Source organism: Ursus americanus, chromosome 35, assembly GCF_024610735.1.
Source record: "Ursus americanus isolate L20-20 chromosome 35, mUrsAme1.1.p, whole genome shotgun sequence".
NCBI lineage: Eukaryota > Metazoa > Chordata > Mammalia > Carnivora > Ursidae > Ursus > Ursus americanus.
In genome coordinates, this window is record NC_142161.1 from 25832120 (window position 1) to 25846511 (window position 14392).

Sequence of the window (14392 nt, forward strand, 5' to 3'; positions counted from 1 at the left end):
TTAAAGTTTATGTACCTTTATGTAACCTATTTAGGATTCTCTGCTTTGGGTTTTAAATGCACTGGCAAACAGAACTTCTGTTTTTTCTCTCTCATTTCATGACTAAGTATATAAATAACACCTTCGCATATGGAGAAGGTAACTTACTGAAGACAGCTAGAAACACATTTAAAGTGATGTGTTCCTGTCACTTTTAGTTTTCTGAACGAAACAACTCTCATAGGTTTGTAGTTCATTTCTAAGTCTTTCATCAAATGTGTACCAGAACAACAAAAAATAATTATCGTCTGACCCCTGAAATGTATTCTGACCTTATTCATTAACTAAATATTATATTTCACTTTTCATTGTCAATTCAAAAATAATAAACTGCTTTTAGTTTGTCCATTTACCTTAAAAAGGTATTTGCAATTTTCTCAAAGAGCATTAGCAGTAGAGCGTAAATAAAAGAAAATCACTTATAGTTACGTGCTTTTCTCCTATAGTCATCTATGAATTCGATACAAAACCTTTGTCAGTTAAATGAAAGCTTTGTGTACATCCCACGTGAAGTCAGCAATGGAAACATTTATAATTATAATAATCTTACTACTGTCATGATTTGTCAGTGAAAGAACAGCCCTTTGGGTTCTTCTTCATCTGTGTGCCTATTACAACATACCACTCATGGACCCCGGCAAGAATATTAAAAGTGTATTGCTCATTGCTAAATTCTAAAGGGAAAAGCAGTTTATTTTTCATTGCATCTATTCATCTATGCTTTTATATTGGGGAACTTTTCTAGAACTTGGATTAATGGCTTGAAAACTGCATTTCAGCATTTGCCCTCAGATCGTTTGATTGTCTAGAGGGATGCCTTTTAAGTAGGACTACATTTTACTGACGTACTTACAAGATCTAATTTTCAATTTTTCCTGCATTGGGAATAGATTGGATGAACAGATTACTTTTTCAACCTGAGCTTTTCAAACCTATATCCTTTGTTTCTTTGGGTTCTTATTTATCGTTTTACTCTGTACAATTCTGATCTTTCCTTGAAACTCTTAGCTCCCAATTGTCTATTTTTTAATGTACTCATACAAACAGAAAAATAACAATCATACTAAAGTGGCAACAGTTCTGCAAGTGTTATAAGACAGAATACATTTCTCTAAAAAGGAAAATCAATATTTAAGTGAGAATATGTGTGCAGATAATGCTTTGTCTGAGGAGTTGTTCCTTTAGGACCTGGTTTAAATTGTATGTCCCTCCGAAGGCCAGTTTTTTTCTTCTTTTACCTCTTTGATTTTTATTTTCACCTTTGTCCTTCAAAGTTTCAAAAATGTGTACCTTATGGCTCTCAATCTCCTGATATTCCAATGACCAGGTCTAGGAAGACAGACTAAACAGGACACGTGCATGCAAATGCACACAGCCCCAGTGGGGACAAGTTGCTTGCACCTGGTGCATTTATCTTGGTTTGTGGGAGGAAGCTCTTTGCGGGGGCCATTTGCTTCATGCCACACCTGGAACAGCAGCACCGGCATCTCAAAATTCTTTCCTAATTAGCCCAGATTGAAGCAGAGAATAGAACTTGCTGAATATGTGGAAAGGCTGTCAAGTAATGAAACCGCTCACCCGTGCTAAAATTTCTGGAATTTAATTACCTTTGTCCCTGGGACTATGAGGCCTATTAGGAGTCCAGTAAGGAATAACATCTTTATTTTGACTTTGTGGGACTTTTCCTTATTGTATTTTAATGACTTTATATTGTGGAAGAGTAACTACTCTAAGTCACTGTTCAGCTGATGATGTTTTAGGGCACTCTTGGTTTTCTGATTGGTTTAAGATTTTTGTAGGCTTATCTTTCTATGTAAAGATCCAAACAATTTGGGTTTCTGGTTTTAGAAAGGAATTGATTAGAAAACAGTGACCAGAGAGACCTTTGGTTTTCAATAATCCTATGTCAACGGTAATTCTATTGAAGATGTTGGGGGGTTACTCCCCCCTTTAGAGTTACACACTAGACTGGAGGTTCAGTATTCTCTAGAAGAGACTGCTAGTTCTAAGAAGCATGCTGAATTCATTTATCCAGCAAATGTTTACTGAGTATCTACTCTGTATAATTCACTGTGAAAACAATGAAAGAAGTAGGGGACAGACGACTGGTTGATTACCTTTATGAGATTACAGTCCAGTGGAAGACGTAGACATTAATCAGTATTTGCAATGTCTGATCAGTGTGTTGATGAAATAAATTATTTCCATGGAAGTGGGAGGGTTGACTAGTCTGAGGTCAGGTAAGGCTTCCTAAAGAATTAGGAGAAGAAGGAATTCACAGTTAGTGTGGGGAGATGACCATTCTAGGCTAGAGAAGTGCATGTGCAAAGGTCCTAATATGAGAAGAATGTGGCCTTCGTGAGGGGGAGGGGGAAAAAGGATGATAAAATCCAAGAGTTACCAACTTGTATAGGAAAAAAAAAATCATGAGAGAAATAAACTTATTAATATTCATAAACTTTGAGTTATAGAATCCAAATCCATTTGTGAGAGCCTTATAAATTTTGATTTAGTTCAAGTTCTGCAACAATTTGATTTAGGAAACTATTTCAACATTGTTGCTCTGACTTTCCTAGTTGTTAGAGTGCCTTTCAGCTCCCACCCTTAGCAATCCGAACTTGTTATTCTTAATAGCTTGTCATACAGTTCAATCTACAGCAAACTAAAAGCTAAATCAATCTTCTCTATTTGTCCAAGAATTTATCACCAAAATAGGTAGGAAAGTTCTGTCTCCATATCGTCTTATGTTCTTTTTCCTTTTCTTTCATTATCTTCTAGTAAATATTCTCATTTACCAACACTGCCTTTAGTTTTCAGCTGAGGTTTCTGCTATGAACCCTTTGTTTCACCTGGTCTGCTGCTACCTTCTCTTTTAGCTCTTCATATCATTCTGGAGTGAAGAATGTTGCCAACTCATTCCATTGTCCCTGCTGCTTAGCTCGGTTCCTGGAACATGTTAGTTGTTTCATAAATAAACTCAACTTTTTTTCAGAAATGTCAGTGAGAACTCTCCCTTCCTATTTTCCTTTGGGAGGGTTATTTAAAGGGGAGGCTTCATAAAGGCAGAGTTTTGTTTTGTTTTAGTCTCTGGTTTATACTTCCTAGAATAGCATCTGACATACAGTAGGCATTATATAAATCGTCATCGAATTAATGATTTAATTAATGTTATTTTCTAAAGCATTATATATGAATTCAAAATACTGGAATATTGGTGGTACTGTAATGAAATTATATCAAAAAATATTTTAAGGCAAAAGCTAAAATGCTACACAAACCTGATATAGTGGAGGTTACTGTTAGGTAATTAAGATATACCTGAATAAATACCATTTCAATTCAAGATTATCCTGCTCTGAGACCCTTAAGTGACTACATTTACTGATGATGTTGGCTATAGTCCAAATGCAAAATATCAGGGTTATCAGATGTACTTGATGGCATTTGATCTGCTAATTATTGTTTAAAGAAAAAGTCCTTGACATTTCAAGAGTTATTTCCAATCACTGCTGTTACAGTGGGCCATATACCTCTTTTCCTTGCCAAAAAAAAAAAAAAAAATCATAAAAGTTATAATGGCAGAAATTGAATAAATATTGTCATTTGAATACAATAACTTTCTATGGCATAACATCCATGCTGGTAAAAATGCATCCCAAGAATGCCTATGGGCTGAGAATCCCTCACTATTACATCAGGCACGGGCTATGAGCTCTCGGATGTTCTACAGTCAGGGTGACCACTGCAGTGTATAAGCAGGTGATTAGTGGGAAGTTCTGGGCGGCTTGGTTTAAGCTCTCATCTACAAACCAGTGAGGCAGGAACGATTCCTTGCAGAAATCATACTCTGATATCTCAATTTTCTTTCTAGGGTTTTAGCTGATGCCAAATATGTTCTCCAGTATAGGCTTAGACAAGAGTCTCACAATTAAAAGGAACAAATTTCTAGCATTAGAAATTAAACATGTATCAATACTTTTGAGGTCTCAATCGCAAATATAAAAACGCTTTTGTATTCTGATTCAAGTAAAAAATACTATGAAAATAAGACAACTGGGACAATATGAGGAGATTTGGATGCTATTAAGAAATTGTTTCCTTTATATGTTTAAAATGGTCCATTTACAAATAAAATGATGTGATATTTGGGATTGATTTCACAGTGATCCAGCAAGGAGAGCCAGTGGAGGTTTGAATGAAACAAGATTGATTTTGAGGCAATAACCATTAAAACTAGAGGTCCATGAGGTTCAATATAGTATTCTCTCATCTTCTGTACACATTTTACTTCTATAATAATTTAAAACAAAAACTAGAAGCAAAATTCTTATATATGACAGAGAAGCCTGAGTAGGGAGAAAATAAGGAGAAATTAAATCCGCCTGCACGGAGCTCTCTCTTCCCAATCTACGTTGCATATAGTAAGAGAACCACAACTTTTAAGCAAGTATTTTCTATTTCTTATGTAATTTTTTTTACCCAACTATACTTTCAGTTATTTGAAGGAAACTGCTTTCTCTTAAAATATTTTTGTATCTTCTACAATGTATAGAAGCATATACTTTATTAATTTTCAACTAGACGTAAAATGGAAATTTCTATTAGAGTAACCACAGTATTTAAATTAAGACTAAAAACAATGTAAATGGATGAATGCATTAAGCAGATGAAAACTCAGGAAAGATTTTATTTTAACAAACTACTCCAAACCAGAAAGTGGTAAACAGAATAGAAATCTCAAAAAAGAATGATAGGTGGTCAAAGCAAGAAATGTAAGCAGAGTAAACTAAGTGGAGGGCACCTGGAGATGATGCCAAAATACAGCTGGGGAAATGGAAAAAAATACTGCTATGTATCAGGCACTATTTAAAGAAGTAGGTCTAAAGCAGCAAATAAAATACAATTCTTGTCTTTATGGAAACTTCTTTTCCCGGGTTTATCGAGGTATCGTTGCCAAAGTTATACTTAAAGAATACAACAGGATGGTTTGATACGTGTATACATCATGAATGCTACTTAACACACCCATCACCTCTTATATTTACCTTTTTCCTTCCCTGGTGAGAACATTTAAGCTCTACTTTCTTACAAATTTCAGTTATGCAATACAACACTATCAACTATACTCACCACGTTATACGTTAGATCCTGATGCATCTTGTAACTAAAAGTTTGCACGCTTTTACCGACCTCTCCCTATTTCCTCCATCCCCTGGCAATCACTTTTTCAATGTTTATAGAAGTTTGCATATATAAATGATCTCATTCAGTATTTTTCTGTCTGGCTTATTTCACTTAGCATAATGCCCTCCAGGTTCATCCTTGTTGCTGCCAATGACAGGATTCCTTCTTTTTTAAGGCCGAATAATATTCCAGTGTATATGTGTGTGTCTCATTTGTCTTGATCCATTCATCCACTGATGGCCGCTTAGGTTGTTTCTATACGTTGGTTATGGTGAATGGTGCTGCAATGAACGTGGGAGTACAGAAAACAACTAGACAATGGTTTCATTTCCTTTGACATGTAACACAAAAGGAGGACTGCTGGATTGTACAGTGGCTCGAGTTTTTATCTAGAGGAATGTCCACACTATTTTCCATAGTGGTTGTGCCAGTTTACATTCCAACGGAGCACAGGGTTCCCTTTTTTCCATATCTTTCTTGAGCATTTATCTTTTGTCTTTTTGATAAGAGCCACCCTAATGTGTGAGGTGATAATCTCACTATGGTTTTCATTTGCATTTCCCTGTTGATTAGGAATGTTGAACACCTTTTCATGTGTCTGTTGGCCATTTGGATCCCTTCTGTGGAAAATTGTCTTTTCAGGTCCTTTGCTTTTTTTTTTTTAAATTATGTTACTTTGGTTTTTTACTAATAAGTTGTAGGAGTCTCTTGTATATTTAACTATTAAGCCCTTATTGGATATGTGGTTTGAAAATATTTTCTCCCATTCCATAGGTTGCCTTTTCATTTTATTAATGGTTTCCTTTGCTGACCAGAAGCTTTTTAGTTTGATGGCATCACACTTGTTTATTTTGATTTCATTGTGGCTGTCCAGTTTTCCTAACACCATTTATGGAAGAGATTATTTTTCCCCATTGTATAGTCTTTGCTCTTTGGCTGAAAACCAGTTGACCATATGTGTATGGGTTTATATCTGGGTCCTTTCTTCCATACATATAAATGTTTTTTATGCCAATACCACGTTATTTTGATTACTGTAGCTTTGTAATATAGTTTAAAAACAAGGACGTTTGATGCCTCCAGTTTTGTTCTTTCTCACCATTGTTTACCTGTCTAATGTCACTTAATAGGTGTAGGAGTGAGGTGGCTCATTTGCCCTTTGCTACCTGCTGACGTGTACAAATGGCTGGTCTCCCTTTATTCCATCTGCACCTTGGGCGAGGGAGGCAAGAAGGGCAAAGAAGTAGACCCAGCCATAGAAGTCCATGCAAGCAGAAACTTTTTTTTCAATAGTGGCGGCTCTACCTAGTGTTTCATTACTGGTGGATCATTGTTATGGAGCCTTGCCCACCTACTGCGGCATCTTTCCGTCTGCTTGTCCATGAGATGGATGACCTTCTAGCTTCTGCTTCTATGAATCTGTACTATTTCACAGTCTCCTGTCAGGCCTGCTCAGGCAATGTCAACATGTATTTGGTTTGTGCCTTACCCTCATTTTGCAAAGCACACAGAAGCCCTCTGTCCAAAGAAAGTGGTAATAATGACCGATTCAGCAAATTACTGGGTAACTTACCTCACGACAACTGAGTTTTCCTCTGAAGACAGACCTCCTAATGGGAATCATACACCAGTGTAAGTTAAGTGGGTGGGAAGTAGTTCTTTGTGGAAAGAACGTGTGCTTTCTTCTGGTTTGGCTGATTTAGAGATAGTACGGGAAATCAATGTGTAGCATCAGATAATCTATTTGCTTCTCTTTGGTATAAAAGCTGGGATATCTCTGTAGTGCCTACGGCAATTGGTTGACTAGACAAAAAGACGATGAGGGAAGAGGAGGAGATGATGACTTTGGAGACTAGACAGATGTACTTCAAAGTCCTCTGAGGCGCTTTAACAATCGTGATGCCTTGCAGTCATCCCAGGTCAATTAGATCAGAGTTTCTTACGGTGGAACTTGGGCCCCTGTGTAGCCAGATTTGAAAACAAATGACAGAGTAAACAACCCATTCGTTAACTGCGTTTCCACTTATCAGTAAGCTTTAGTGTTCTATCATCTGGATCAACTGAAATGCTACACTTGTTATTTGTTCTCTTCTCATCACCACTCAGAGTCTGTATGAAATTGGCCAATTTATCTCTCCACTCCGAGCATCAGCTTCCCCATCTAGAAGCTTGAAATGATGCCATGTTTCCCTCAGGGTGGCTCTGGGTGTTAACACACATAGTACATATCACATCATTCAGTACACACTAACCATTAACGAACAGAGGCTGATGATTTAACTTCTAGGCATCTAGTCTAGTTTTATATCTTGGGAATATTGAGGAAATAGACATTCAAATAATTATCCAGTTTGAGAAATACCATTATCGGTAAGTTTCCCAGGCTGTGGAATAAGACAGTCCTAGATTTAAACTGAACCATCTATTTACTAGCTTTGCATCCTTGGAAAAGTTACTTAAACCTGCCAGACTTCAGTGAGCTCGTCTGCAAACTGGAGAGAAGACTCTCAGGGTTGTCGTGAGAAACAAAGTAAATGTATAACCACAACATTGTACAGGACATGTAGCAAGTTCTCATAACATGTTGGTTACTATTTATAACATGATCTTTTGTATACTTTGATGAATTCAGAACGATTTGGCAAAAGGATAATAGGAGTACAAGAAAAGGAAGTTAATAGAAGTTGTACTTTTTGTATTTTTTGATGCTTAACAATTTGCTGTTCCTATAATTTTAGTAGGTAAAGATGGTTTGAATTGAGATTAACTAGTTTTAAAAAGGTAATATTTAACGCTATTATTGCTGGTGAGGAATATACATCATTTAAGAGATTATCCACCCCATAATAACAGTGGGCATAGAACCCTAGAATGCTGAGTCTTCCTGGTAGATATGGATATCTGTGCATACAGCTGACCCTTGAACAATGCAGTCTTAGGGGCACTGACTCCTACACAGTCAAAAATCCACATATAACTTTTTGACTCCCCTCAAAATAATTACTAATAGCCTGCTGTTGACTGGAAGCCTTGCTGACACAAACAGTTGATTAAAACATATGTATCATATACTGCCGTCAAAAGAAAATGCTATTAAAACCATAAAGAAAATGCATTTACAGTTCTATATTATATTTATCGATACTGTAAGTTTATGTCATTTATTTACAAGATGAGTCATCTGTCTGTACCTGCATCAATACTGTCTTATAGGATACAAAACACTGTAGATGTTACGTACTACTAACACTAAACATCAAAAATGGAAAGATAATGTGAAAAAGAAACTGATACGTACAACAGGTATAATGATTCATGCACTGATAATATTGCTGCTGCTTTAATGCTTTACGATAGCTTAATGTAATTGATATGATTGCTTCATGGTAGCCTACCTTGTACCATAAATGAATTATTATAAAAATTTTATGGCATACAGTCTTACAGCCATGTTCATACTACTGTATAGGAAAAAACAATGTTAATTTGTTTTTTGAAAAACCCCTTACCTGTGATGATAGCTGATGCAGTTTCTCTAACTGGGGGAGAGACAGAGGCATCCCATATGGTAATATAATTCTTCAAAGTCATCAAGCCATAAGAAAACACATTATTTCATATTAAATCACTCACCTTATGCCTCTAAGGCTTGGCTGGCCACTTCCCTTCAAGTCTTGCACAGGACTTTCTACGTGATGATGTCTCATACAGTTCTTGCCATACACTTATTAGATTTTTAATTGAAGACGCAATTTGTTGTCTGGCACTGGGCTCAGGAGCACTGCCCTCCATCCAGGCATCTTCTGTTAATTAGCTCTTGAATATCTTCAAGATCCGTAGATTGAAACTCTTCACCCCCCCACACTCTTTTTTTTTTTTTTTTAAACAAACAGTATCCACAGTCTCTTATGATTTCCTTGATTGGCTCTGTCATAAATCCTGTGAAGTTTCCTCCAGTAGGCTCCACAGTTTTCATGGCTTTTTCTATAGCGACAATGACCTCTTCAGTGGTGTAATCCTCCCAGGTTTTCATGATGTTCTATCAGGGTTCTCTTCCATACCATTTATGATCTTTTCCATAGAGTACCATGTGTAACGGGCTTCAAAAGTCCTTATGACCCCCTGACCTAGAGACTGAATTAGAGATGTTGTGCTTGGGGGCAAGTAAACTGCTTCAGTAACTTCCTATTCTGGGGGGGGGGGGAGGGGAGTCACAGAGGACATAGACTAGTAAGGAAAAGAAGAGAGCACTAGGGTCTAAGGCAGGGATGGATAAGCGAACTCTGCTTTGTGCAAATGCATTTGGGTTTATGATCAGGACTGCCCTTACGTGTATAAGGCCACTAACCCCTGAGCTTTAAAGGGAAAGGATAAATACCAGCTGCCAGTCTTTGGGTTGGACAACAAGGAGGCCTGGACAACAAGAATCCTTTTTCTGGATTGGTTCGATGGGTGCCTTGTCCCCGAAGACAGGAAGTATCTTACAGTAAGGGACAGCCTTTTAAAGTTCTTTTGATATTGGACAATGCCGCTGGCTACCCAGAACCCCTTGAGTCCAACGTAACTTTTCATCTGCAATAAAAACCTGTTCAGGCAGAGATCCTTTCTCCTCAATAATTTTCTTAATGGTGTCTAGAAACTTTGCTGTCTCTCTTGGTTGACAAGCTGCTTCTCCTGTTATCTTGACATTTTTTAAGTCAAACCTTTTTCTGAAATCAAACCACTCTTTGCTGGCATTAAATTCTCCAGCTTTAGATCCTTCACTTTCCTTTTGCTTTAAATTGTCATATGATGACTTCACTCTTTCTTGAATCATGTTAGTGTCTATAGGTATGCCTTTCTTGTAGCAATCCTGCTCCCACATAAAAGCTATATTTTTGATACAAGATAAAAAGGTGTTTTGTAAAAAGTGCAAAGTTTTTGCTCCTGCTGGCACAGCTGCAGCAATGACTTCATGATTTCCTTTTTATTTTTTTTTATTTTTCTAACAATGGTCCTTACCTTGAATTCATTTATCTTGAAATGGCAGGCAGCTGCAGCTGCAGACCTCAATCTACGGTACATAGCCGGCCACTCGACTTTTCCTTGTAATATCATGACTTTCCTGTGCTTCTTGGGAGCACTTCCAGCACCACTCGTGGCACTTCGTATGGTTCTCCTGGTGTTATTCAAGGTTTACGGTGTTGCACTAAAGACAGTGAGAAATACACAAGAACCATGAGAGATCACTTTTCGCTACAATTTATTGAAGAGACAAACTGCTCATGCAGAGATAATTAGTGTCACACAGCATTTTAAGTGGATCCTTGCAATACTTGAGCGCCCCACAAATGATTCCAGGAGTATGGTGCATACAGCAGGTAATTCTGTGCAGTTATGATTTAATCCTCATCTTTACGTTTACATTTCTCTTGGCTGTGAATGGTGCCACGTCAGGGTCTGTGTGCGTTTACCTAAGTTTTGATACATTTTTAAAATGGATAAAATATTTGTGTATATTTTATGGCAGTAAATAACGTAAACAAGTCTCTATATCTATTTTGTGTATTCATGATGTATCTTTTTCTTAATTTGATATTTCTAGACTACGTAGCTTCTGCAAGCTTTTCCTCTTCCATTGAATCCCAATAGTTGTTTTTAACATCCAAAGTTTATTAAGAGCTTCTCTAAATTCACAGTTGATAATTTTATTACATTAAGGGTGACTTAATAACAGATTTGCTGACTTTGCTAGATAATGTATTTCTAAATGAAATATAATAAATTCTCATTTTTGGAAATTTAATTACATCTTTGTCATGGATTAAAATGTCTGATAGGAGATAAGAGTTTTATAGTTCTGAAAAGTTCTATTGATCTTGAGCAATAAACTGACAAGGTGGATAAATTTGTTACAGACCGAGCTTGAGCTCTTTCGTGGGACAAGTGGAACAAAACTCCAAAAGAAGTGTGAAGGCCCCAGGTTTCCTGAATAAAACCAAGCTGAGGCTGGTGAGTTTCATGCTCAGTACTTTCCCTGTACCCCTGCCCTATTTATTCCATTTTTTTCTTTTATTTTGACATAATTTCAGACATAATGAAGAGGTGAAAAATAGAGATTTCCCTATAATCTTTATCCAAATTCCTCATATGTTAACACTTTACCACATTTGCTTTTGCTTCTCTCCTCTCCCTGTTCCTCTGCTGTTGAGGAAAGATAATTACAAAATCTCTCAACCCAGAAAACCTCTCCACAAAGGTACAAGAGAAAGAAAGTTTATTGAATAAGCTTTAATCTAGAATGTGATGCTCTCCACAGGCAATCTCCTAAGGAAGAAATATCACCCTTCTATATGGCCAAGCAGGGACAGTGCGTCTGCAGCCTGGAGCAAGGGACCCACTCAAGTTAGATTCCTACCCTTCCACAGAAAATGGGAGGTCTCTTTCCCTAGATGATTCCATTTCAGAGATGGTCCCCAGGTCTTTAAGAAAGAATATTGCTGGGTCTTAGAGCTGACAAGAGGCTTACTTAGCTTCTAAAAAGTTTCACATACCGACATACCTTTCAAAGAAACGGAGAATACACTTAGAAGTTGTCTAAAGTTCCTACTCCAAGACAAAGGAGGAGGAAAGTCACTTGTTTCCAACGAGGAGAATTAATCCTCTTATTTCTAATTTGTATTTGCCCTTCCGACACATACGCACTTATAATTTTTATTCAGCACCTTTTGAGAGTAAGTTCAGACATTTGTACTAACTTGCTTAATCCTAGAGTACACAGAAATTAGTTTGAGAACTGCTAACCTAAGTCACTGAGCAATCAGCTACGAACCAGAGTTCCATATTTGTTATTGTCCATAACTATTATACACAAAAGTTAATTTCTTTTTCTCCCCCCTTGAATGAAGAGTCATGTGAAACATAGTTCATTCCTTTTTGTGTTTTTACAGCTTTTACCCAATCTAGTGTGTGAAACATGAGCAGGGTTCCAAAGTCACAACTTCGCCAAAGTAGGTTTAGAGAAGTGTCTCCACCCCCCACCCCCACATTTCTTCTTTTTCACTTTGTTCTCTCCCTGGAAGTCACCGATCTTTCTAGCCTCCAGTTTTTTCCTCATGCATGTCTTGGCACAAAAATGTGCAGATATCTATATATTTTCCTATTTCCTCTTATTTCTCACAATTTCTCACAAAAGATAGCATACTAAAGACACTCTCACTTACTTTGCTTTTTCACCTGTTTATCCTAGACATCATTCTATATCGGTTTACAGACTCTTCGGGTGTTTTTTTGGCTTTTTGTTTTTAAGAAATGCAGTACTGCCCTGTGTGAATGTAGTTTTCTCAACCACTACCCACATAAAGTCATACAGGAAATCACAATTTCCAAACAACGCTGTCATGAATAATTGTGCTTATGTTTTTGTACTATTTGGCATATCTTTTTTTAAAGGAAAGCTCCGGTTTTATGTAGGTATGTAATCTCTATGCCCTTTGTGTGGCTTGAACTCATGACCCTGAGATCAAGGGTCGCATGCTCTATGGACTGAGCCAGCCAGCCAGACCGTGTTGGGCGTATCTAGAAATGGGTTGCTGGATAAAAAAAGATAAAGATTGTATACAGTTGATTTCTCACCAGCAGGTGTGGGAGTGGTTGCTTCCTACAGCCTCGCCTTTGCCAATGTGACTAGTTAGGATAATTTTCAATTTTTACTTCTCTAGTATGCTACAGGAATTCAAATATTGTCAGACATTAAATGCCTAAAATAGGTGATATGTAAGCAATGACATTAAAAAAAAACTACCAATATTTATGAATTATTTTCTACTTTTAAAAGTCAAGCCACACGCCCACTGTGTTGTTGTACCATGCTCCACCTGGAGAGTATCCCATTTCCTGTACATGGCAATGTCTTTGGGTTTGCTAATGATTTCTCTTCCTTTGTGAACATTTGGACTCTGGCTAAAAATTTTGCCTGGAAGGCCATTCTTAGTCTCATAGAACACTATTAAGACCCCGTTGGGAAAAGTTGCTACTTGGTTTTTGAGGTAGTCCTTGAATCGTAAATAGATTATTCTGGCCCTTTTCTGTTTGTCACCTGCATGCTTGTCTGTCTAAATGTCTTAAATTTAGAAAAAATAACCATTAAGTTTTAATATTTCATTGCTATGTATTTGGCTAAATTCTTGATGTTCATGATCTCATTTAAATCCTCACCATAATTCTATAGTTTATTTTTAAACATGTGAAGTATGTTTATTTCTCTAAGATCAGAAAAAAATACCCACCTTCGGTCACACAGCTGTTGAGCTGAGATTCCAGCAGAACTCTTCTCACCTGGAAATGAAGGATTAACCACTGACTATACCATCCTGCAGTCTTGTAAACCCACAGCTATTGGGAGTCAACTCCAGGGGAACTGAAGGTGGACCTTTGTTTAAAAAAATCACATTGTCAATGGCAGACAGTAAGCTCTTCCGGGATTAAAAAGTCAGTAAACCCCAATCTCACATTTTTGAGTGACGGGGTAAAACCAACTTATAGGAAGTGAATGCCAAACTAAGAAAAATTCAAAAAATTCCCCAATACACATTGGGTGAAACAGAACTCTCTTCTCTCCATGCTATCCACATGGTAACCAGTTGTAAGATGTATCTAAATTAGGCTTCATATTTACAGACAGATGATAAAAAAAAAATCATAGAGCAAGTATTACAAGCGTGAAATTATAAACCTTAGGAATAATTTTATTAGCAAATAAATGGCTCCTGTGTGACAATAATATCACAGTGAAATAAATATGCCTCTGAATCACCCTCCATGACTGATTCTGCTACTCTTCAATGGAGCCGAAATCAGAGCGGGCTATTTTAATCTTTCACATGGCTGCCTTCCCAGGCATGTCAAGTACTCTCAAATTTTAGATTCATCAGTCCAAATCTCTTTGCAGTAGTTATTCATTTTAGGCCTTACAAGCTAACAGAGATGTGCCTGTCACAAAATATGAACGGAAGCTCCTTTTCCTTTCTTTCTATCTACCTTTTTTTTTTTTCTCTTGTTGCAGCTGTTATTTCTAGAACCTTGAGGCATTCAGGATATCAATTGCACTGATTCACCTCCTACATAAGCCGGTTTCATGCATGAAAAAGCAAAAGGCTTGAAATATTGTTAAGTGGAATGAACTTACAGT

At 37.1% G+C, this 14392-nt stretch overlaps 1 long non-coding RNA gene across 5 annotated transcripts in view; it reads right to left on the reverse strand.

The window, feature by feature from the left end:
* The window catches only part of LOC123793426 (uncharacterized), a 384501-nt gene that overhangs the window by 14158 nt on the left and 355951 nt on the right, over positions 1 to 14392 (reverse strand). Inside the window, exons 3-6 of one of the 5 annotated variants that reach the window (XR_006779963.2) lie at positions 13491 to 13539; positions 10225 to 10411; positions 6797 to 7182; positions 2157 to 2289 (exon numbers count right to left, since the gene is read on the reverse strand). This is a non-coding gene — a long non-coding RNA (uncharacterized LOC123793426). The remainder of the gene's footprint in view (positions 1 to 2156; positions 2290 to 6796; positions 7183 to 10224; positions 10412 to 13490; positions 13540 to 14392) is intronic. The other 4 variants (XR_006779969.2, XR_015723073.1, XR_015723072.1 and 1 more) reach the window with 4 other exon arrangements.